At 38.0% G+C, this 11,032-nt stretch overlaps 1 pseudogene; it reads left to right on the forward strand.

Annotated features, from left to right (window-relative positions):
• Positions 1–947: 947 nt before the first annotated feature.
• Positions 948–2,364, forward strand: LOC144820000 (uncharacterized; annotated as a pseudogene).
• The last annotated feature ends 8,668 nt before the right edge of the window (positions 2,365–11,032 follow it).

Genomic DNA, 11,032 nt, shown 5'->3' on the forward strand with positions numbered 1-11,032 from the left:
GTATCATTTACTATTCTGACTCCTGGAAGGTGCAGCAGTAGGAAAAGTGCTGGATAGCGTAGGCGTATCATTTACTATTCTAACTCCAGGTAGGTGTAGCAGTAGGGAAAGTGTTGGATAGTGTAGGGGTATCATTTACTATTGTAACTCCTGGAAGGTGCAGCAATAGGGAAAATGCTGGATAGTGTAGGGGTATCATTTACTATTCTAACTCCAGGTAGGTGTAGCAGTAAGGAAAGAGTTGGATATTGTAGGGGTATCATTTACTATTCTAACTCCTGGAAGGTGCAGCAGTAGGGAAACTGCTGGATAGTGTGGGGATATCATTTACTATTCTATCTCCAGGTAGGTGTAGCAGTAGGGAAAGTGTTGGATAGTATAGGGGTATCATTTACTATTCTAACTCCTGGAAGGTGCAGCAGTAGGGAAAGTGCTGGATAGTGGAGGGGTATCATTTACTATTCTAACTCCAGGAAGGTGTAGCAGTAGTGAATGTGCTGGATAGTGTAGGGGTATCATTTACTATTCAAACTCCAGGAAGGTGTAGAATTAGGGAAAGTGAAGGATAGTGTAGGGTTATCATTTACTATTCTAACTCAAGAAAGGTGTAGCAGTAGGGAACGTTGATGGATAGTGTGACCTTTTTCTATTCCATACAAATAGGGTATTTTAAATATACAAATCAACAACCATTTTTTAAATATTTTTCTACAGACATCTTCCAAAAATTTTGACCAACAGCCATTTGAAGACAAAAACCTACACACAATCCAAATTCAACCCACATCTGAAAGTGAACAGAAACTAAACAAGAAAGGTAAATATATGTTAGCCAATTTTTCAAAGAAAATATCACGCCTCTAAATGTGCAGAGAATTGCACACTATTAAAGAAAACAAAATTCATATTTTTACAACATCTTTTTCCTTTTCTTATCATTTTAGAAAATGTCAAGTGATAAAGCAGCAAAATACATAAAGAGCAGCAAAGGAAACCGTCTCTTACATTATGAAGGGTATATTTATTGCAAGGAAAGAATTTCTGAACCAAGAAGACATTGGAGGTGCGTGCAATATCACTCATCCCATTGCGTAGGCAGAGCGGTTACTCTGGGTGACACAGTTGTCAAAACATCTGAACATAAACACTCTGCCTCAGCAATGGAGATTGAAGTAAGAGAAACCATTAACGAAATGAAAGATATTGCAAGTACCTCCAATGACTCCACTGGTTCAATTTTAAGGGAGGTAGCACAACATGTCCCTGACCACATTGCTAGCAGTATGCCCATAATACCTAATCTGAGACGAATTATTCAACGTAAAAAACAGGCAAGTAACCCACAAAGAGTCACACCACACACATTCTCTGACATTGTAATTCCTCCTGAACTCTCTCTTACTATTTCTAACAAACCTTTTATCCTGCATGACAACCAAAACCCTCAGAAACGAATATTTATCTTTAGCTCACCCTGTAACCTTGCCAAGTTAGACAATAGTGATATTTGGATGATGGATGGGACGTTTAAAAGTACGCCCCATCCTTTCACCCAAATATACACTATCCATGCTAAAATTAACCATACAGTAGTGCCCCTAGTATACAGTTTGCTGCCTGATAAACAATCCACAACGTACACTGAACTTTTAACAGTGGTTAAATCTAAAACATCCAACAAAAGTCCTAGGAAAATAATTATTGATTTTGAATTCGCAATGATAAATGTTATAACCAAAACGTACACGGATACCCAAATTCAGGGATGTTTTTTTCCATTTTTCCCAGGCATTTTGGCGTAAGATACAAAAATCATCCCTAGTTGCGGATTACATATCAGACAGCAAACTGCAATTCGAACTAAAAAAACTTACAGCACTTTGCTTTGTACCTCCTGATAGTGTAGACGAGTACTACACTGTAATTTCCGAATCTGAATTTTTTACAACAAATGAAGAAAAATTGGCACCCCTGCTAAATTATTTCGAAGACACATGGATTGGACATCTAAGCAGGTCGGGTCGCAGGAGGAAGCCACGTTTCCATGTGGAGTAGTGGAACTGCTACACGACCTGCTTAGAAGGAGAGGCAAAGACAAACAATGCCATAGAGGGATGGCACAACTCCTTCAGCCACACAATTGGAAAACCTCATCCTAATCTTTAAAATTTTTTGGAAACTTTGAGGAAGGAGCAAAGTTTTCAAGAAATGAGAATGTCACAAGCATTAACAGGTAGTCTGAACCCACGCATCTCTAAAAGATCAAAGGAAATGTCAGAACGACTATTGGCTATTTTACAACAGTTTTCGTTGTGTGTGGCTTCAGACTACCTAGATAATGTTGCACACATACTCCACTACTAATTCACTCTCCAGTATTACTTTCCTGTTTTTCCCTAAATTACATTTTCTAATTACAATAGGCATTTTTCAAAACATTTTTTTACTAAATTTAAAGTCGGGTCACCTTACCTTAGGAGTCTTCTTTTTTCATTCTTTTTCTTCTTTAATCCAAAGCAAAACCATGCTTGTTTTGTATTCCATTAGATAAAATCCATTCCCATAAAAATGCATTTCCAAAATAAAGTATTCCTTTTTGAAAATCGATTTACAACAAAAAATTCCCCAAAAAAGATTTATTCACCAAATCGAAACAATCTCCAACTCCCAAAAAGTTCGAAATAGGTTCCTTCTTCTTCCTGCTCTCGATATCAGAACTCCCAAAAAATCGAAGATACGATCAACCTTCTTGCTGTACTCGAAATCAGCACTCCTTCAAAAAGCATTTCCAAAAACGAAAATCCATCCAAAAACAAATCCCAAAAAGCAATCCAAAGATGTGTTCCACGACTACAAAAAACCCCAATTAAAACGATCCATTGCCTCCTCTCGAATACCCATGTTCGTAAATCGATCTTCTTTCGCTTCCGATGTATACCATATGAAACAAATGTCACAATAATGCATACATAAAGCATTGTTTAACTATTATTTAACTTATTAAATACAAACATTGCTATAATGTTTAACAAACAAGTGACCCGACGTGGACATACACTAACAATGTGATCGGCGACATGCTAAATCTAATATGAAACTTTTTAGTTAACTATTCTAAAACTCCCTTTTCTTTCCTTACAATAAATATCTATCAAAACATTGTTTTTCATAAAAAAATAAGTTTAAAAATTTCCCTACCTGAGCGCAGGTCTCCTTGCTTCTGCTCAGTCCAGCGACGCTCCTCAAATTGGCTGCGTACGCATTTGACGTTCACGCATATACATCATCAAAAGCTGCAAAAAAAGAAAAAGGACAATTATTTATTTTACTTTATTTATTTATACTGTATATTAAAAATATTTTATTTTAATATAAAACAATGTTCAATAAATGTTTTGAAATGTCTGAAAATTAATTAAAAAAAAACATTTATCAAATAAATATTTTTATCAATAAACCTACATAAACTGTGTCATGTTAGTTTTTTACAATATGTTATTTATATTTACAATGAATAATTAAAGTTTTAAAAATGTATAAAATTATAAAATATTATTCTTACGTTCAGCATACTCCCTTTTGTTACTGATCCAATCTCCTTACACTCCAAAAAGCTTCATATTTCATTGCCGCGGGATTCACATAGTGAGCTATGGAAATAAATCAAGGACATAACTTTACATTGAAATCAATGTAAAAACGTGGGAACTTTTTTTAAAATTACTGTAACATTTTTTATCACACACTATTTGTATTTTAAATATTTTACTTTTTAAATTAATGTACTCTAATAATATTATATTATATTTAAATGTTGAATAATGTTCAAGTATAAATCACTAATCTAACTCCTGAATAGGTTTAATACTAAGGTAAATTTGGGTTACTGGAGGGGTATACATTACTATTCTAACTCCAGGGGGGTGTAATACTATTTTATCTGTGATATAGTGGAGGGATATACCTTAATAATCTAACTCCTGTGGGGTGTAATTCTAGGGTATGTGTGAGATAGTGGCGGGGTATAAATTACTATTCTAACTCCATGGGGATGTAATACTACAGTATGTGTGTGATAGTGGTGGGGTATAAATTACTATTTTAACTCCAGGGGGGGTGTAATACTATGGTATGTTTTTGGATAGTGGAGGGGTAGAAATTACTATTCTAACTCCAGGGGGGGTGTAATACTAGGGTATGTTTTGGTTAGTGGAGGGGTATAAATTACTATTGTAACTCCAGGGGGTGTAATACTAGGGTATGTTCTGGATAGTGGAGGGATATAAATTACTATTCTAACTCCAGGGGGGTGTAATACTAGTGTATGTGTGGGATAGTGGATGGGTATAAATTAGTTTTCTTCCTCCAGGGGGATGTAATACTAGGGTATCTGTGGGATAGTGGAGGGATATACATTACTATTCTAACTCCAGGGAGATGTAATTCTAGGGTATGTGTGAGATAGTGGAGGGGTATAAATTACTATTCTAACTCCATGGGGGTGTAATACTAGGGTATGTTTTGGATAGTGGAGGGGTATAAATTACTATTCAAACTCCAGGGGGTGTAATACTAGGGTATGTTTTGGATAGTGGAGGGGTATAAATTACTATTGTAACTCCAGGGGGTGTAATACTAGGGTATGTTTTGGATAGTGGAGGGGTATAAATTACTATTATACCTCCAGGGGGGTGTAATACTAGGGTATTTGTGGGATAGTGGATGGGTATAAATTAGTATTCTTACTCCAGGGGGATGTAATACTAGGGTATCTGTGTGATAGTGGAGGGATATAAATTACTATTCTAACTCCAGGGAGATGTAATTCTAGGGTATGTGTGAGATAGTGGAGGGGTAAAAATTACTATTCTATCTCCATTGGGGTGTAATACTAGGGTATGTTTTGGATAGTGGAGCGGTATAAATTACTTTTTGCTCCGCTTGCAACTTTAGACAGCGCACTTCAAAGACGGGTGCCTCCAACACGGCGGTGCAGACACGTACATATCACGCTCAATTTCCCACCATCCATTGTACAGGGAAAGGCACTCACAGGGTTTACTGCAACCAACATGGGTTTATTTCCATAAATTGATGGACGCAAACATGAAAAAGACGCGTTTCGCCTATGGCTTAGTCTCGTACTATTCAAACTCCAGGGGGGCATAATACTAGGGTATGTTTTGGATAGTGGAGGGGGTATAAATTACTATTCTAACCCCAAGGGGATGTAATACTAGGTTATGTGTGGTATAGTGGAGGAGTATAAATTACTTACTCTAGGGGGAGTGAAATACTAAGTTAAGTTTGGATTACGGGAGGGGTATACATTTCTATTCTAACTCCATTTGGGTGTAATATTAGAGTATGTGTGGGAAAGTGGAGGGTTATAAATAACTATTCTAACTCCAGGGGACTGTAATACCAGGGTATGTGTGGGACAGTGGAGGGGTATAAATTACTATTCTTACTCCAGGATGTGTCTTATACTAGAGTATGTTTGGGATAGTTGAAGGGTATACATTAATACTGTTACTCAAGTGTAGGTTAATTCTAGGGAATTAAAAATACATACTCTAGTATTAGCATTAATACTATAGTATTAAACAGTCTTATTTAAATTAATAAACTATGATTTATATCTAAATTAATACAATTAACATCCAAATTTTTTTTTTTTAACTATTCTTACACCATGAGGGATTAATACTAGGGTATGTAAAAACATACTCGAGTATTAAAATTAATACAATAGTTTAAGAAACGTCTTAATTAAATGAATAAACTATTATTATAATTAATATTAATACATTAAACTTATCAAAATTATTTTAAAAAAATGTATTTAAATAAATAAAAATTAAATTAAAAAAATAAATAATTAACGTACCCCAAAATGCGTTATAATGGCATGCGTTGTAATGACATCTGCGTTGTAATGGCATGCGTTGTAATAGCATGAGTTATGATGGATGTTTCGTTGTAAAAGTTGCGTTGTGATGGTAGTGCGTCCTAAAAGTTGCGTTGTAATGGATGTTTCCCGGATTTTCACCATCTCTCTTGGCTAATAACCTATACCAAAGCCAAAAAGCATATGGATCCCCTCATCAAAGATTGAACCCTGTATCATGAACCATCACATAAAGAGAGTTGATGAGGAAATGATCCTCCTATTTTATCAGGGCTTTAAACATCAGGGAATCTTCAGATTTATGTCCCATTCCAAATTCCAATAGACCAGCCAGCAGAGGCGATTTTGTACTATGTTATCCGGTCAATGTAGAAGGATCAAGGTTACCTAACGCACAGAATATATTTTGATACATTTTGTATGTAAAATTGTGTTCTATTTACATTCCTCGGGTCCAAAATTACACAGATTTTGCTGTGAATTACTCTTGTAGTATTTCTTTTTTTAAATTCAAATCGTTTTTATTGAAGAAAAATCAATGACATACAATAAGGCATCAAATACAAGGATTACATCAAACGTGCTGTTCAACAACAAAACAATACAATACTGAAATAAGTCTAAAATACAAATATCTGTTGATGCCTGGAGGCAAAACTACATGGAGACGAATAAACACAATAGAAAAATAAATGTACAATTACATGCAGATATAAGCTGTCATTGGTTAGATCAGGCACTGGGGTCCGTAACATTTAAACGAGACAAAATAGTAAGTGGGTCATACACTAGGTTACTCATCCACATTGGAACAAAGCATGGCATACAAGAGCGCCGTGTAAGGTTACAGCATTAAGTGGTATATCACGGGGGATCAAAATGAAAGGAAGACGCGTCAAGTGATTTCCAGAGTCTCTTGTTGGAGGATCGCCAAGGGGAAGAATGCAACGCCGGATTATCAGCTCCTCTCAGAAAGGATAGCCAGTCCTGCCAGATTTTAAAGCAAACCTCTGACGAGTTTTTCCATTTACATAAAACCACCTTAAACGCCAGTGTGAGCATCAAGTCTAGTAGCTGGCGATCTTGTGCGTTTGGCAAGTTCGGTTCAAGGGCCCCTAATATGACATATACAAATTCCCTAACAGGTTGCAACTTGAAAACATGATGTATACAATCAAAGATTTTCCCCCAGTAGGTTTGTAGGTAGGGGCAGTGGAAAAGCATATGGGCTAGATCACCAATTCCAGACTGGCAATTCCAGCAAGTGGGGCTATCTCGCAATTGGCATTTAAATAGTCTATCCGGGGTCCAGAATGTCCTATTCAGTAATATGTATTTTGTCTGGGAAAGGATTGGGGATACCTTATTAGAGAAGGCAGTTCTATGAATTGTGTCCCAGTCAAGCGCAATGCCCGTGGAGTTGGGTTCTGTTTTCCATTTGAGTTCAACTTGTCTATGTGATTTCCTAGGTAGAGGGAGGAGTTGCTTGTACACTTTAGATACAAAGTGACCAGCCGCTAGGAGACGTGGCATGTGGGTCATGAGCCAGGGTGTGTGGGGAGTAAGGCAGCGTGCTGATATGCTGGCCTTCAGTTTCAGAAAGTCGTAAAAGTCCATGGGTGTTAAGTCATGCACAACCTGGAGTGTGGAGAAGGGTAGGGGTTGTGTGCCATCATAAAGATCTTTCACCATATTAATGCCTTTCTTGAACCAAGATTCCCAGTAGAGGGTTTTGCCTTCAATTTTAAAGTAAGGGTTCCGCCATAGTGCCATCATCATGGATTTCTTAATTTTTAGGTCTGATTTGTGGGCCTGGTCTAGTCTTAAGAGAGCGCGCCTGGTGTTCAACATAATGTATTTGGAGTGAGGCAAATGAGAGAGGTCCATGGTAAGCAGGGTCGGTAACTCTTGTAGTATTTCTAAGTTCTAACTGTAAGTAAATAGTACTCCTGGAATTTAGTAGTAAGCCAGGTTTATCATAATAGTAAATTACAAATTACATCTACTGCTAGCAAAACCTCCATGTATTACACCACTAGTGTTTTCCATGCCCCTCATCTGTGAGTACAGAGATAGATATGTAATGATTCACACTCATTCTTTCTTTAAGTATCTAATGTCTTCAGTGCTTGTGCAATAAAGACAGATATTTTGATATAACTTACACCTAGAAATCCAGGGAGTAGCTGAACACTTATTTCACAGGAGGATCATCTCAAATATAAGGTGCTCTACTTAGAACAGTATTATGTATGGGGTCTTGTTGACAGCAGGTTAAGGAAATACAGATGTGGTGAAGAGATATGCAGAGTTCAATTGCGGAATTGGAACAGCACATGTTTACTTGATTTTCAAAATGCATTACACATATTCACAATATGAAATTTGGAGAGACAACATCATTTCACGATAACCAGGCAGTTGTTTGACTGGATACTCTTACAGGGCCTGGATACCCTCGTGGGTGACCAGCAGTGCTCTACAAATCCATCTTACATATATTACATTGGTCAAGGACTGAAGTTGACTTTAGAGCCTAGTTTGATGGTTCTAAGGCCAGCAAGGTATCAACTAGAGAGCATCTCTTCCAATAATGGTGTACTTTATCATAAAGAAATGTATAAACCAGTGGGAACAACAGTGTTCTTACTCACTCGCTTCAAAGACTTATGACAGTTGAACTAATTCAAAAAGCTGCCAGCAATGTATAAAACCTACTAATTGCAAAGCATATGTACATGTGGCTCACATACAATATGGCTCTCATATTTTGCACGAAAGCTTATTTACATGGCTGTTTTATACTAAGACACTTTTAGAGTTGGTGTTCAGGGTTATCTTAGGAGACAGGCTCTCCCTGGCCCTGCTCAGTGTCAGTTCCTCATGATAAGCACGTGAGCGGATGCCATCTTGGTCGGCGGTCTTGCTTTTTGGTGCTGGGAACTGTACTTAATGAGGCGAGGCCAGTGTCGAACCAAAGGCAAGCCCATCTTCGTCCGTTGCGTCCATCAGCGGCCAGGATACCTGCACGTTTTGAAGCAGATCATTTATATTATACCTCTGAAGCCCTGAAAAACTTAAACTAGCTCCTAAATAAAGACTGCGATCACTCCCTAATGTGAACACTCTGCCCAGTAAGTGCCTCTTTTGGAAATACTCATTTACTTTAGCTGTTAACAGAGGAAATTCTGAGAGCCACACCATAGAAAAGGCGCAAGCTCCAGAAACTGCTAAACAGCCTACTACTGGCTGGCAACTGTTCCAACTCAACTGTAGGTCACTTCGTAAACATAGTCTTGAGCTATTTATTTTGCTGGAAGAAAGCGCCCATAGTCCTTTTTAAAATACAAACATGGCTGAATGAGTACAGCTGGCCAGACATTGTGGCAGTGCTCTCACCTGGCTACGCAATAGTGAGAACCGGGTAGGGAATATAGAATTGGCTATTACTTTTAAAGAGAACCGTGAGTGTAAATTGTCTGTACTTGACATTTCACACTGTGAAAATCTGCTCTTTTCAATCAAACTCTTGCACACTTTCATTTTCGCCAGGCTTACTCTATATATCGCCCACCAGGAACTGCCACAAAATTCATACAAGTCATGCCAGAAATAGTAGTACTACATAGCCTTCAGGCAGCCAATTTCACACTACTGGGGGATTTGAATCTTTACATCGATGTCAGCACATGCTCACAGGTAGTCAACTTCAAACAGGATTTAGTATTTATACAGCTTGATCAACTAGTCACCTCCCTGATTCATTCCAAGGACCATATTATGGACCTGATTTTCACAAATGTCTTGACCATTAATGTAATGGCCCTTTGCCAGTCCCTTGGTAGGACCATTTGCTGATTCCATTTTCTGTTCCTCAATGGAAGGGCCGAAATCCAACAGCACACTAATGAAACCTATTAGGCAAAGGTCCAAATTAGACACTACATGCTGGGAAACCGTTCTTAGAGAATTCCGCCCTCAAGCTAGATAACAATGTGGTCGTCTCTTACTCAAACTTTGAGGAGTAAATTAACCTGACGCTAGAGTTGCTAGTTCCTAAGAAGTTTTGTAGAATTCCCCGTGCATGAACCAGTGTTAAAATGTTCTCAACTAAGATAAAAGAGCTGAAGAAAGAATGAAAGAGAACTAAAAGAAAATGGGGTGACCAGTATGACGAGGAATGTAAAAAGATTTATAAAAGAAACTTTAAAAAGTATCGATATGCAATTTGCAGAGCCAGGCTGAAAGACTTTGCCGACAGGATTAGTCAATCCCCACATCTGCCAAAGAAATATATGCTATAGTCAACTCCTTCATAAAAACCTTACATTACTGAGGATAACCCTTCTTTCTCTAAGGAATGATATGAGCAGTTGGCCAATCATTTCCTTGGAAAGTTTAAACTTATTTACGATTCCCTGTTAAGGACAGCAGATCTTCATACTAACAGCAAAAATGTCACAGTCAGAAAGCCTGAGGTGGAACTCTCCACAGTCCAAAAACTGACCAAGGAAGATGTCCTAAGGTCTTAGCAACCATATTTAAATTGAGTTCACCCTTAGGCCTGGTGCCTATATATATATCCCTTTGAGAGGAGGTGAGACCATCATATCTGCTTTAACGGTCATTTACAACTTACCTTGGAGTGCGGGTGCGTTCCAGACTCGTAGAAATATGCGATCATCCGCCCATTACTGAAGAAACTTCCTTGGATCCCAACAAGTTGGAATATCACAGAGCCATTGCTCTACTTCCGGGGGTCAGTAACATTTTGGAAAAATTGATAAGCAGTGTTCTTCCCAACTTTTTGATTCTATAATCTACTGCACCAGTCGCAGACTGGTTTCTGATGTGGATGCATTACAGAGACAGCCTAATTACTGCCCACCGAGGAACTCAAGAAGACTCTGGACAAGAATGGGTCAGCCGCGCTCATGCTGTTGGAATTGAGCACAGTCTTTGACATGGTCTGCTACTCAATTCTATATCAGGGGGCTAGAAAGAAATCGGAATTGCAGCAGTATCGTTAAAGTGGCTAGCCTCGTTCCTTGCCAGTAGGAGCTTTCAGGTTAGTGAAGGGCCTTGTTTGTAAGAGATACACCAATTGGAGTGCTGAGGGGT

This window comes from Lissotriton helveticus, chromosome 2_1 (assembly GCF_964261635.1).
Source record: "Lissotriton helveticus chromosome 2_1, aLisHel1.1, whole genome shotgun sequence".
In the NCBI taxonomy this organism is placed as follows: domain Eukaryota; kingdom Metazoa; phylum Chordata; class Amphibia; order Caudata; family Salamandridae; genus Lissotriton; species Lissotriton helveticus.